The sequence below is a fragment of the Furipterus horrens genome, unplaced genomic scaffold (assembly GCF_987537825.1).
Source record: "Furipterus horrens unplaced genomic scaffold, mFurHor1.1.pri manual_scaffold_3, whole genome shotgun sequence".
Classification (NCBI taxonomy): Eukaryota; Metazoa; Chordata; class Mammalia; order Chiroptera; family Furipteridae; genus Furipterus; species Furipterus horrens.
The window spans coordinates 65,380,106-65,395,430 of NW_028327173.1; positions in this window are offsets into that span (position 1 = coordinate 65,380,106).

Below are 15,325 nucleotides of genomic sequence, written 5' to 3' on the forward strand. Positions count from 1 at the left end.
GTTTCATCTAAAGCATACAGACCAACACAGAGTCAAAGGAAATGAAGAAACAAAGGAATATGTTCCAAACAAAAGATCAAGATAAAACCTCAGAATATTATTTGAAAAAGAATGGCTAAAAACTTCCCTAACCTGAAAAAGGAAACAGATATCCAGGTCCAGGAAGCCCCAAAAGTTCCAAAATGAAGAACCCAAAGAGACCCACACCAAGACACGTTATAATCAAAATATCTAAAAGTAAAGACAAAAAGAGAATCCTAAAACAACAAAAGAAATAGGACTTGTTACAAAAAAACTCCAATGAGCTTATCAACAGATTTTTCAGCAGAAACTTTGCAGGCCAGAACTGAGTGGCATAATATATCCAAAATGCTGGGAAATAAAAACTTTCGACCAAGAAGACTATACCTGGCAAAACTGTCATTCAGAATTGAAGAAGAGATAAATTGTTTTTCACATAAACAAAAGTTAAAGGAGTTCATCATCACTCAACCAGCCTTACACGAAATGTTAAAAAGATTTCTTTAAGCCAAAAAGAAAGGGTGATAATTAGTAACAGGAAAACATATGAAAGAATAAATATGAAGAAAAATTAAATGTATAATAAAGGTAGAGAACTAATCTCTTACAAAGTTAATATAAAGGTTAAAAAACAGCCCTGGCTGTTGTGGCATAGTGGATTGGGTGCCGGCCTATAGACTGAAAGGTTGCTGGTTCGATTCCTGATCAGGGTGCGTGCCTGAGTTGCAGGCCAGGTCCCCACTTGAGGGCATGTGAGAGGCCTACTTCTTGCATATCAACGTTTTTCTCCCTCTTTCTCCCTCCCTTCCTCTCTCTCTAAAATAAATAAGAAATAAGAAATCTTTAAAAGTTAAAAAACAAAGGTAGTAAAAATAATTATAGCTACAACAACTAATAAAGGATACAGAAGATCAACAGTTGTAAAATGTGATATCAAAAACATAAAATGGGGTCAGGGTTAATGTAGTGCTTCAGAATACAATCAAACTTAAGTTATAATCATAGATTATTATATGTAAGCCTCATAATAACCATAAAGCAAAATCCTGTAGCAGATACACAAAAGATAAAGCGAAAGAAAACCAAGAGTATGAGTAAAGGAAACCATCAAACCACAAAGAGAGCAAGAGAAGAAAGAAACACAGAGAAACTACAAAACAGTCAGACAACAATTACTAAAATATCAATAAGCACATATTTATTAATCATTACTTTAACTGTAAATGAAGTAATTTCTCCAATAAAAAGACAGAGTGAATGAACAGGTTTAAAAAAACAAGACCCATCAATTTGCTGCCTACAAGAGACTCAGGTCAGATGTAGAGACACACAAAGGCTGAAAATAAAGGGATGAAAAGTGATATTCCATGCATACAAGTGGAAAACCAAAAGAAGAGTTGGGATAGGTATCCTTATGCTAGACTAAATGACTTTAAAACAAACACTGTAATGAGAGACAAAGAAAGGTATTCGTCGTCGGCAGCCGTCCGTCTCGAGAGACGATGGCGTAGCTTCTTGAGAGTCTATCTGCACCGCCGAGAATGGCTGTGCAGTCCGATTCGGGAGTGACAATCCCTGCCGCACTTGGTACAGGTGAAGGCAGATGGCCGTTGTTGCTGCTGTTGACGCTGCTTCCGCCTCGATCTTTTCTGGGCCGCCTCCTCGTTGCGCGCAGCCTCTGCACGTGACGTACCTTGCCTGACCGCGAGCCTCCAGGCTAGGCGGTCGTCTGCTTGAACTTCCCATGTGTTGAGATTGATGGAGCATTGTGTCATGTCCTTTTTGCAGATGTCTTTGAACCGCAGTTTTGGGCGCCCTGTCATCCTCTTGCCTTCTGCTAGCTCGCCGTAGAGGAGGTCTTTGGGGATACGGCCTGCATCCATTCTTTTGACATGGCCGAGCCACCTGAGGCGTCTCTCGCTAAGAACTGCATGCAAACTGCTCATATTGGCTCGCTTCAGCACCTCGGTGTTGGGGACCTTATCCTGCCAGGCGACATGCAGGACGCGTCGCAGGCACCTCATGTGGAAGCTGTTGAGTTTCCTTTCGTGCCTTGCGTAGGTGGTCCACGTCTCGCTGCCATAGAGGAGAGTGCTGAGTATGCAGGCTTGGTAGATGCGCAGTCTGGTTTTCTCAGTGAGGCTGGAATTGTTCCACGCTCGCCGGTTCAGTCTGGCCATAACTGTGGCTGCCCTGGCGATTCTCCGGTTGACCTCCAAGTCGACTGACAGAGAGCTCGAGATGGTGGACCCGAGGTAAGTGAAGTCGTTGACAACCTCCAGGGTGTATCCGTCGATGGTGATGCATGGGGGAGTCCCCGTGCCTTGAGCCATAACATTCGTCTTCGTCAGGCTGATGGCTAGTCCGAACTCCTTGCATGCGTGGGAAAGGCAAGTGACTAGCTGCTGGAGTCCCTCTTCGGAGTGTGATGTCAAAGCTGCGTCGTCGGCGAAGAGCATCTCACGGATGAGCACCTCTTTGACTTTGGTCTTGGCTCGTAGACGGGCCAGGTTGTAGAGCTTGCCATCGGATCTGGTGTGAATGAAGACACCCTCGCTGCAGTCCTTAAAGGCGTATTGGAGGAGCATGGAGAAGAAGATTCCGAACAGCATAGGCGCGAGGACGCAGCCCTGCTTTACTCCGCTGCTGACTGGGAAGGCCTCAGAGGTTGCGCCGTTGTAGGACACCGTGCTGTGCATGTTGTCGTGAAAGGACATGACCACAGCAAGCAGATGTGGTGGACAGCCAATCTTCCGTAGCAAGCTGAAGAGTCCGCTTCGACTGACCAGATCAAACGCCTTCGTGAGGTCGATAAAGGCGAGGTAGAGTGGTTTATGCTGCTCGTGACACTTCTCCTGCAGCTGGCGTAGGGAGAAGATCATGTCCACTGTTGATCGGCCAGCTCTGAAGCCACACTGGGACTCTGGGTAGACGCGGGAAGCAAGGGTCTGCAGGCGGGCAAGAGCGACCCGGGCGAATACTTTGCCGACGACGCTGAGGAGAGAGATGCCCCGGTAGTTGTTGCAGTCGCTGCGGTCTCCTTTGTTCTTGTACATGGTGATAATGTTGGCGTCTCTCATATCCTGGGGGGTGTAACCCTCCTTCCAGCAGAGACAGAGTAGACGGTGGAGCGGCTGTAGCAGGACTGGTTTCCCGCTCTTTAGGATTTCTGGAGGGATTCCGTCGCTTCCTGGTGCTTTCCCGCAAGCAAGGCGGTCGATGGCTTTGCCGAGCTCTGCCGCAGTAGGTGGGGTGTCTAGCTCCTCCATGACTGGTAGGTCTGGGATGGCTTTAAGAGCAGTGTCTGTTACGGTGTTCTTTGTTGCATACAGCTCGAGGTAGTGCTCGGTCCACTGCCGCATTTGCTGTTCCTGGTCAGTGATGACCTCACCTGTCTTGGACTTAAGGGGGGCGATCTTGGAGGGGATTGGGCCTGTTGCCTTCTTGATACCCTCATACATTCCTCGTGCGTTGCCTATATCGGCGGCTTCCTGAATGCTTCTGCACAGGTTTAGCCAATAGGTGTTGGCACAGTGGCGGGCGGTCTTCTGGACTTTGTTCCTGGCAGCCCGTAGAGCTTGAAGTGTACTGGGAGTGGGCGTGACCTTGTAAGCCAGTAGGGCCTTCCTCTTAGCCTCGATCACGGGTTCCATTTCTTCCCAGTGAGCCTCGTACCAGTCAGCGTTCTTCCGCTCTTTCTTCCCGTAAGCAATAATGGCGGAGTTGTATATGGCGTCGCGGAGACGTGGCCAATTGGATTCGATAATGTCATCTGCCGCCACTCCCTCGCCGAGTGCATCTTCCATCTTGTTGATGAATTGCTGGGTCTTAACTGGGTTGCTGGCACAACTGGTGTTGATGCGTGGGCGACCCTTCATCTTGGAGTGGTGCAACCTCTTCGGCATTATGCGCACCTTGCTTACCACGAGGGCATGGTCCGTGTCGCAGTCTGCACTGTGGTAGCTGCGGGTGAGGAGGGTGCTGCCAATATCCGTTCTTCTGGTGATGACGAGGTCAAGCTGGTGCCAGTGGCGGGAGCGGGGGTGCCTCCATGACACCTGGTGGATCTCTTTGCACTTGAAGAATGTGTTTGTCACGCACAGGCCGTGGTGACACAAAAGCTCAAGCAGTCGCTGACCATTCTCATTGATCTTTCCTCTCCCAAAGTTTCCAAGGCAGGTGGGCCAGGCCATGTGGTCGGCTCCTACTCTTGCGTTGAAGTCTCCAAGGAGATAGAGAGCATTACTTCTGGGGATCTTGGATAACGCTTCGTCCAGTGCATGGTAGAACTGTTCTTTCTCTTCGGTGGTGGCGCAGAGGGTTGGGGCATACGCGCTAAGAATGCTGACTGGGCCAAAAGTTGTTGACAATCGGAGGGTAAGTAATCTCTCTGTGCCTCCTGTGGGTGGCTCTATGGAGTTAACAAGCGTGTTCACGCTTGTTAAAGAAAGGTATTACATAATGACAAAGGGATCAATCCAACAAGATATAATATGTGCAAATATTTATGCACTCAATATAGAGGCTCCCTAAATATGTAAAGCAAGTATTAATACATGTAGGTGTATAAATAGACAGCAATAAAACAATAGTAGAGAACTTTAATACCCCACTTAAATAAATGGATAGATTATCCAGAGAGAAAATCAATAAGGAAGCAACATCCCTAAATGACACATTAAACAAGATTAACTTGATATATATAGAACATTCTTTTTGATTACTATATTATTATTTTGTCTTCACCTGAGGATACATTTGTTGATTTTGAGAGAGAGAGAGAGAGAGAGAGAGAGAGAGAGAGAGAGAGACATTAATGTGAGAGTGAAACATAGACTGGTTGCCTCCTGTACACACTCTGATCAGGGATCAAACCCACAACCTACATATGTGCCCTGACCGGGAATTAAGCCTACCACCTTTTGGTGTACAGGACAACACTCCAACCAATTGAGCCACTTGAACAGGGTGATATATACAGAGAATTCTATCCAAAAGTAACAGAATATACTTTCTTCTCAAATGCACATGGAATATTCCCAAGTACAGGTCATATATTAAGCTGCAAAACAAGTCTTAATAAATTTAAGAGGACTAAAATCATATGAAGCATTTTTTCTGACCACACTGTTATGACACTAGACACCAAGTACAAGAAGAAAACTGAAAAATTCACAAATATGTAGAGATTAAACATGCTACTGAACAATCAATGGGTAGAAGAAGAATTCAAAGGAGAAATTCTTAAAAATACCGTGAGACAAATGAAATGTAAAGACAACACACCAAATTCATGGAATGCAGCAAAAGTTGTTTTAAGAAGAAAATTTATAGCAGTAAATGCCTACCTCAAGAAACAAGAAAATTTGAAATAAACACTCTAACTTTACTCCTCTACAAGTAGGCAAAAAACAAAAAGAAAAGAAATAACAAAGATCAAAGCAGAAATAAGTAAAATAGAGACCAAAAAGAAAAGATTAATGAAACTAAGTTCTGGGTCTTTGAAAAGATAAACAAAAGTGACAAACCAGTATCTAGACTAACCAAGAAAAAAAGAAAGAGGACTCAAAAAATAAAATCAGAAGTGAAAAAAAGAAAGGACTAAGCTTGATACCACAGAAATACAGAGGATCATAACAGACTGCTATGAATAATCATACACCAACAATTTGAACAACCTAGAAGAAATGGATAAATTCCTGAAAACATACAGCATACCAAGGCTGAATCATAAAGAAATAGAAAATCTGGACAGGTGAATTACTAGTAAGGAGACTGAATCAGTATTCAAAAATGTTTCAACAAGGGAAACAAAGGAAAAAAGAAACAAATGAAACTATATCAAACTAAAAAGCTTTTGCACAGCAAAAGAAAGCATCAACCAAACAAAAAGGGAACCCACTGAAGGGAAGAACATATTTGCCAAAAATACATCTGGAAAGGGGTTAATGTTCCAAAATATATAAAGAATTTATACAACTCAACACCAAGAAGACAAACAACCCAATTAAAAAATGCACAAAGGACTTGAATAGACACTTCTCCCTAGAGGACATACAGATGGCCAATAGACATATGAAAAAATGCTCAACGTCATTAATCATCAGAGAGATGCAAATTAAAACCACAGTGAGATATCACTTTATGCTTGTCAGAAATGCTGTCATGAATACAGCAACAAACAAGTGCTGGCAAGAATGTGAGAAAAGGGACCCCTTGTTCACAGTTGATGGGAATGCAGATCAGTATAGCCACCGTGGAAAACAGTATGGAGTTTCTTCAGAAAATTAAAAATGGAAGCCCTGGCTGCTGTGGCTCAGTGGATTGAGCGTCGGCCTGCGAGCTAAGTGTCGCTGGTTCGATCTTCCAGTCAGGGCACATCAGAGAAGGAAAACTCTGACTCCAAAAAACCTCCGCTGCCTTGCGGCATACCTCTTCAGGGGAAAGGCTAAGGGAGTAAACCCCGACAGAAAATCCGGAGCCGGAGTCCCTAAGGCGGTTTGACGTTGTAGTCAACACCGGCAACTCCTGCGGCGCACCTGAAGCCAAGCTGTATCGACTCCGTCTTTCCCTTGGACCCTTCAGCTGCGAAGAGAGGGGGGGTCTGCTGCATGGGCAACAGCAGACCCTCCATATCACCCTGCCCAGGCTCTGTAGCTTCAGCGTCATCACAAGATGTCGATTCAACACGGGAGGAGACAGATACCATGTCACTCCCGAGTCGGACTGCACAGCCATTCTCGGCGGTGCAGATAGACTCTTAAGAAGCTACACCATCGTCTCTCGAGACGGACGGCTGCCGACGACGATATATATACACACACATATATATATATATATATATACACACACATATTCATACACATATAGACAGAGATAACAATGTGGTGATAGCTAGATGAAAAGAAGGGCATGGAGTAGGTAGAGGTGGGCAAAGAGGGGATAAATTGGGGTGGAAAGAGATTTTGCTTTGGGAAAAGGGCACACAATACAGTATGAAGATGATGTTTTGTTGAGTTGTACAGTTGCAACCTTTATGGTTTTATGAAACAATGTCACCCCAATAAATTAAATTTTAAAAAAAAGCACTCACAACAAACAAAAGTCTAGGACCAGATGGCTTCACTGGTGATTCTACTGAACATTCAAAAAAGAATACTGGTCATTCTCAGACTCACGAAAAATAGAAGAAGAAATACTTTCAAACTCGTTTTACATGACCAGCATTGCCCTAATGCCAAAATCAAGGAAGGATGCCATAAGAAAAGAAGATTACAGACCTATATATCTAATGAACATAGACACAAAGATCTTCAACAAAATATTAGCAACCTTGGTTCAACAACATATTAAAAGGATAATACACATGAGCAAGTGAGATTTATACAGAGATAGAAGAATGTTTCAACATCTACAAATCAACAGGCTACATCATATTAATAAAATAAAATATAAAAATCATGCGATCATCTCAATATACGCAGGAAAAGCATTTGACAAAATTCAACACCCATTTATGATTTTAAAAATCTCAATAAAGTGAGTATCAAGGAAATGTACCTCAATATAATAAAAGCCATATACAACAAGCCCAGAAATGACATCATACTCAATGGTGAAAATCCGTAAGATTTTCCTCTGAGATCAGGAGCAAGGCAAGGATGTTCAGTCTTGACACTTTTATTTTATATGATATTGAAAAGCCTAGCCACAGAAATTAAGAAAAAGAAATTTAAAAAATCCAAATTGGAAAGGAAAAAATAAACCTGTCACTATTTTCAGATGACATAATATATATAAATACCTTAAAAACGCCACCAAAAAGAAAGTTAGAACTAATTTAAAAATCAAGTAGCTAGGCAGAGGGGAGCAAAGGGGAAAAATTGGAACTATTGTAACAATATAATCAATAAAACATACTTAAAAATTAAAAATGAAAAATTAAGTAAAGTTTCAGGATACAAAATCAATATAAAAACCTGTTGCATTTCTATACTCTGATAGCAAATTATCAGAAAGAGAAATTAATAAAACAATCCCATTTACAATTACACCAAAAGAAATAAAATACCTAGGAATAAATTTAATCAAGGAGGAAAAAGACTTATATAATGAAAACTACAAAACATTAATGAAACTAAACTAGAAACAAATAAATAGAAAGATATTTCATGCTCATGGTTTAAAATTAATATTGTTAAAATGTCCATACTACCTAAAGCAATGTACAGATTCAGCGTAATCCCTCTCAAAATTCCAATGGCATTTTTCATAGAAATAGAACAAACAACTTTAAAATTTGAATGAAACCTAACAAGACCCCAAATAGCCAGAACAATCTGGAGGAGGAAGAACAAAGCTGGAGTCATCATATGTTCTCATTTTAAACTACATTAAGAAGCTATAGTAATACAGTAGTTTTATGGTTTCAGCATAAAAACATATACATAAATCAATGGAACAGAATTGAGAGTCCAGAACAAAATCCATGCATATATGATCAATTGACTTATGACAAAGGAGCCAAGAATATACAATGGGGGAAGGACAGTTTCTTCAATTAATGGTGTTGGGATAATTGGACAGCCACATGCTAATGAATAAATCTAGACCACTATCTTCTACCATAAACAAACATTAACTCAAAAGAATTAAAGACTTGAATGAAATACCTCAAACCACAAAACTCCTTGAAGGAAACATAGATGGTAAATCCTTTAAATAAATTCTGGCAATGATTTTTTAAAAAAATCTGACACTGAAAACAAAAGCAACAGAAGCAAAAATAGTCAAGTGGGACTATATCAAACTTAAAGGTTTCTGCACCGCTAAGGAAATCATCAACAAAATGAAAATTCAACCTATTAAATGTGAAAAAATATTTGCAAGTCATATATCTGATAAGAGGTAAATAAATATAAATGAGATGGGAATCCAAAAAACTGAAATTTATTTATTAAATATGTGTATATTTATTCTTACATGATTAAACTTCAATCACCTTCAAAGTACTCTCCATTTGCTGCAATACACATATGAATATGTTTTTTTCCACTGTTGAAAACAGTTTTTGAACTCATTGATTTTGATGCCTTTTAGTGCTTCTGCTGTTTTTGTTTGTTTGTTTCACCTCTTCCACAGCAGCAAAACGTTTCACTTTGAGGACTTTTTTTCGTCCAGGGAAACAAAATAAAAGTCACTCAGGGTGAAATCTGGTAAAGAGGGAGGGTGGGGCATGGGAGTCCTGTCGTTTTTGGACAAAAACTGCTGAACGCTCAGTGCAGTGGGGGCATGTGCTCTTGTAAATCACCCATCATGAAATGAGCAAATGCAATGAGCTTTCAAAAAAATTCACCGAACCCAAATGCAGCCTCTCACAACAATGCCAGCTGGTACCATTATAGGAAACCAAAAAAGAAAAGCAATGTTCAGTAAAAACAAATTACAACAGACTCAGCACTGCTAATACTGAATATGTATTTGGAGACGAGGTTGGGGAGGAGAGGTTACAAATGAACAGTATACATCTTGACTTGATTGCTTTATTCATTTAAAACTTTTATTTGAGAATCTTCTAAAATTGCTAGGAATGTAGACCATTAAAGTATAAAAGTGAGTAAGAAATGGCCACTGCCCTCGAGGGACTAATCAAGTAGAGAAATGGAATCTGTCTGTAAGCAAAGATTAGAGACTGGTGGAGCAAGTTCTCAGAGGATGATGGGTTCATTCTCACCTTGGCTCACACATTATAATCACCCGGGGGGACTTCTAAACATCCCAATGCTCTGTCCACAGTTCAGGGGTGGAGTCTAGGCATCACTGGTTAAAAGAGCAGTATCTCAGTTTAGAAGAGAATACCTGGGACACTTCTTCCTTTGAAAGATTTGGCAATAATGGTGCACAAGCTCCTGGCAGGCGATGCGGCCAACTCTGCAGACTTGTGAATAAATGCCTCACTTTCCTGCTCAAGTCCTGTGTCCCAGTTTCTCACAATAAATAAAGAAAATAGAGGACTTCTAGCCAAGATGGGGGCCTAGACAGACATGCTGTGTCTCCCTCTACAACTAAGAAGGAATACAAGTACCTCAAAACTAGAGACAACCAGAAGTTCCAGAGAATCAAGCTGCATGGAAGTCCAACAAACAAAGATATAAAGAAGAAATACTCATCCAGACAGGTAAAAGGGGCGGAGCCAGGGTGGAAAGGACATGGTGTGGTGGCAGCAGCAGTGCAGGCTGGCAAAAAATGCAGTCACACATTTTAAAAAGTCAGGAGGGACACTTGGGGAGTGCTCCCAGTACCAGACCAGACCGTGCAGCTCACGGTCCCAGCACCGGGGGAAAATAAAGCCTCATGCTTCTGACTGTGCAAACCACTGGGGATTGGGGTAGAGGAAGAAACTGCCAGTTTCTCAGCAGAGTCCATTTGTTTAAAGGGTCCCCACAGTCCTAGAACATCTGCAGACCTACTCACTCTAGGAACGACAGACAGGGCAACAGCTAGAGAGGAGCCAGTCCCATAAGGAAGTGGGAGAAGTGCCTGGAAAAGGAGGAGCAAGTGCTGGGCAAGTTGCACTGTTCACTCTCAGACCCCTTCCCCACACAGCACCACAATGTGGTGAAACAGGCTGCCCTGTACTGACAAGTACCAAAGGCTCCGCCCCTTACAACATAACAGGTGCAACAGCTCTAGCTAAGACACAGAGGCAAACAAACACTGGAGCCTGTCAAGATGAGGAGACAGAAGTATGGCCCAATAGGGGAAAAAGATCAAGGTTCCAGTGGGAGAACTAAGCAACGAGAAGATAGCCAACTTAACAGAGGAGGAGATAGTCAACCTAACAGACATAGAGTTCAAAACACTGGTGATAAAGATGCTCACAGGCTTGACAGATATGCTTTTGTAGGGCAAATGCATAAGGGAAGAAGTGAAGGCTACGCTAAATGAAATGAAGGAAAATCCACACAAAACCAATGATGAAGGGAAGGAACCAGGGTTCAAATCAACGATTTGGAATATAAGGAAGAAAAACACAGTTAACCAGTACAGAATGAGGAAACAAGAATTGAAAAAAATAAGGAGAGGCTTAGGAATTTCTGGGACAACTTTAAATGTGCCAACATCTGAACCATAGAGTTGCCAGAAGGAGAAGAGGAAGAGCAAGGAATTGAAAGCTTATGTGAAGAAATAATGAAGGAAAACTCCCCAAATTTGGTGAAGGAAATAGACATACAAGTCCAGGAAGCAAAGAAAGTCCCAAACAAGCTAGATCCAAAAAGGACCACACCAAGACACATCATCATTAAAATGCCAAAGGTTGAAGATAAAGAGAGAATCTTGAATCTTAAAAGCAGCAAGAGAAAAGCAGGGAATTACCTACAAAGGGGTGCCTATAAGACTATCAGATGATTTCTCAAAAGACACTTTGCAGGCAAGAAGGGACTGGGAAGAAGTATTCAAGGTGATGAAAAGCAAGGACTTACAATGAAGATTACTCTACTAAGGAAAGCTATCATTTAGAATGGAACGGCAGACGAAGTGCTTCCTAGACAAGGTAAAGCTAAAGGAGTTCTTCATCACCAAGCCATTTTTATATGAAATGTCAAAGGGACTTAAGAAAAAAAAGATCAAAACTATGAACATTAAAATGACAATAAACTCACAACTATCAACAACTGAATCTAAAAAATAAGAACAAAATCCAACTAAGCAAACCAGAATAGGAACAGAATCATAGGTATGGGGATCATTTGGAGGGTTATCAGCTGGGAGGGGGGAGGGGGAGAAATGGGGAAATAGTTCAGGGATTAAGAAGCATAATTGGTTGGTACAAAATAGACAGGGGGAAGTTAAGAATAATATAGGAAAGGGTGAAGCCAAAGAATTTATATGCACAACCCATGGACATGAACTAAGGGGGTGGGATTGCTGGCGGGAAGGAGGGTACTGGGTGGAGGGGAGCAAAGGGGAAAAAAATTGGGATTACTGTAACAACATAATCAATAAAATATACTTTTAAAAAAAAGAAAAAGATTTGGCAATAATGTGAATAACAATGTGGAGAAAAACATTGGGTTGAAATAAGCGAGTATGGTTGAAGGAGCTCCTGCCTCATAGCTTGAAGATTTATCATTCCTCTGCAAAGAACAAGTACCTATGGCTATGAATAATGGTATATGAGTATAAGGTAAGCATGCTAAAGAAATTGACAAAGTTTTGCAGAAGGCTCAAAAAGGAGTTAGAAGAAGTAAAAGCATTTCTATGGAGTTATAAAGGTTCAGTGTAAGTAGGCAATCATTCATTAGTAGGTAGTAGCATCAATCTACAAGGCTGTGCAATTTTCCCTGACAATGGTGGGAGTTTGAGAGCAGGAACAGAGAAAACATTCATCTGGGAATGCAGATTGATGGCTCAGAAGGATGGTGGCAGTTGAGAGTGCTGGTTTGAGAGTTTTTAAAAGGGAGAGAGTTAGACTTAGGCATGGGTTTACAGGACTTGATGATGATAAAAAACACACTAAACGAGTCAAGAAGAGAGAGATCCAACGAGGGTGAATTTTGGTCAAAATGAGGTTTCCAATTTTAAGATATAAAAGATAGCAAAGTACACAGTGAGTTATAGCAACAGACTCCTAATCAGTCTTCCTACCTATCTTTGCTCCGCTCCAGGTCATAATACTGCCCAAAGGGTGATCTTTCTAAATTAAAACCTGATCATCTCTTCCCACCCTCAAACTGAAGTCTGACAAATGAATTCAATCAGAAGCCAGCTCAAAAAGTTTTATCATCTCCTCTATCCTGATAGTAATACCCAATTCCTCTACATTCTTTCTATCACCCAATGTTACACAAGCTTTTATTTAGTTACAGTTCTCATACTGTGTTTTACTTTACAAGTCTGTTCCCCACACTAGATTCTGAGTTCCTTTAAAGCTGGAACCAACTTTTAATCATCTTTAAGTCCACAATTCAACAGTCTTCCTAATAAATCTCACATGTAGAAGTACTAGCTCTGGCATTTCTTGTTTGCTTATATTTGCCTTTAATGATTATTTCTTTAGTGAAAACTCTAAGCTATCTGTCGATTTTTGCAAATATTTATTTAGTTAAAACTAGATAGATAATACAATCTGAATCCACAGTCACACTTATTTTATTATATTATCATATGCTGAAGCAAATAAAACTCTTCCAGTTTGTGGAATTCCCACTCCTCCTTTAGGATACCTCATTTACTGTCTGTGACACATCTATGTAATAAATGCAAGGTGAGGAGACCAGTGTCAAGCTGTAACCTCAGCCTGGAGTCCAGCTGCTTGCTGCCATGTACAAAGATTTGTGGGGAAGGAAAGAGGTTTTTATTAACAGGATACCCAATTTGAGAGGGCTAAGAGCATTCCTGTTCCAAGCTAATGTCTTCCACAAAACACAGAAATTCCCATGTTCCCAGAAAACCTGAAATCCAAAATCATGCCCAGAAGTTCTCTTTCTTATCTGTCCTTTTGGAGCTAGACATTTCTACATGAACGGATCTCCATCCTCAGGCTCTCTCTCTCTGGTGTGCACTTGTAGGTTTGAGCTTCACTATGGCCTGGTCTAGCCCTCTCCCTCTCCCTCTCCCAGAGACTGCAGTGTGCTGTCCAGTCACTCCAAATGGTCATGCAGAGGAAGCTTCATCCATGGTTCCCCAGGCCCAGGGGAGGCTCCCTGTGCCCCTGGGGCTGAGGAACATTCCCAGCTCACACCTCTGTGCTACTCCTTGTCCCCATGTGCTGCTCTCAGGGAGAGTATGGAAGCAGCTCAGGATGTGTGTTGTGTGTTACACAGCATCCCAAGGGCTGGCACTCAATGAGACACATCCCACTGCGGAACTCTGCCTCTGTGAGCTTGTCTGCCACTGTGCCAGGTCTAAGCCCCACATGGGCCCAGCACATGCTGGTCCCACAAGTGCTCCAGCGAGTGCTCCCCAACCAGGGGCGCAAGGCAAGGGAGAGAGGGAGGCTTCTGCATGTGTTCTGTTTTAAAGTTCTGTCCCAAAATTCCATGTGCTGTGGAGGTGTCCAGCTGCTTTTCAACCAATGTGGGCCGATGTCAGCCATGATTGTCACAATTGTCTTTACCCCTTTTCTGGCCGCCATTTTGCAGAAGGCGGCAGAAGTTTCCCAGCCAAGGGCAGGCGCACAGGCCACTGGGCCAGAGGTGGGGTTACTGGCCTCTGCTTCAGCTTGCTGACCTCCACCATACACTTGTGTTTTGATCTTTTTGGCTCTGAGCAGCCTCAATACAAGCTCCCTCTGGCTGGGTCATAAGGTACTCAGCAGCCAGGGCCAAGGACGCTGACTATTTACTGTCGCCTTAGGCAGTAGCCTCCTCCTGCAGCCCTTCCTTGCTGGGTAGCACTGTGCCGCTGGCTGGGGTTGTCTTGCTTGGGGCAAGACCTGCTGGTGGGGCTGGTTTGTTTATAGCTGCCTGGGGTGGCCTCCACCAGTTATAGCTGTTTCAGTCTTCCACCTCAGGTTTTTCTAGGCCCTTCTGTGGGGTAAGTGCTGACTCTCCCTGTTACAAATCCATATAATCTTTTAATTGGTGAAAGAAGAAAATTTATATTTATTAGATAAAAATAATTACAAACCAAACTTCTAATATTTCTTCTGAACCACAGTGGATAATCTTGCACAGCCCATGAAGTATATCACAACCTCACTTTAGATGTCATTAGTCTAAATATTAGGTAATGAGCTCCTTATTGGCCATTGCCAAAAAAATTAAAATACATATCATACTACCTAAAATGCAATTTTAATAAAAGTTTATTTTTTTAAGCTACAAATTTTTAGGAGGATTTCAGATATTCAGCACTTCATATGAACTTAAAAAGACTGCTTTCCTAACACCTTGCACTACTATTGGAATAAGAAGGTAGAATAGGGGAGAGAAAAAGAAAACATGAAAAGGTGATTTGGAATGCTTACAGAAAGACCAAACCTACAAATTAGAATTTAGGTTACTAGGTACGGGCTGGAAGTGAACATTTAAGAGTACACTGGGTTCCTCTTTGGCATTTCATCATACTTGTAAGTACTTATTCAATTTCTTACCATATTAGTTATAATTTTTCATGACAGCAAGAACTGTCTTTTTGCCTGCAATATTCCCACTCACAAGAACAATACCATGTGGCATAGAATAGGTGTTCAAATTTTTTTTACTAAATAAATGAATGAAAGAATGAAGTGGTATTATTGAACCCACAAGTAAGAAACCAATCAAGGAGAATAGGATCAAAAAAAGTACTAAACACAGAA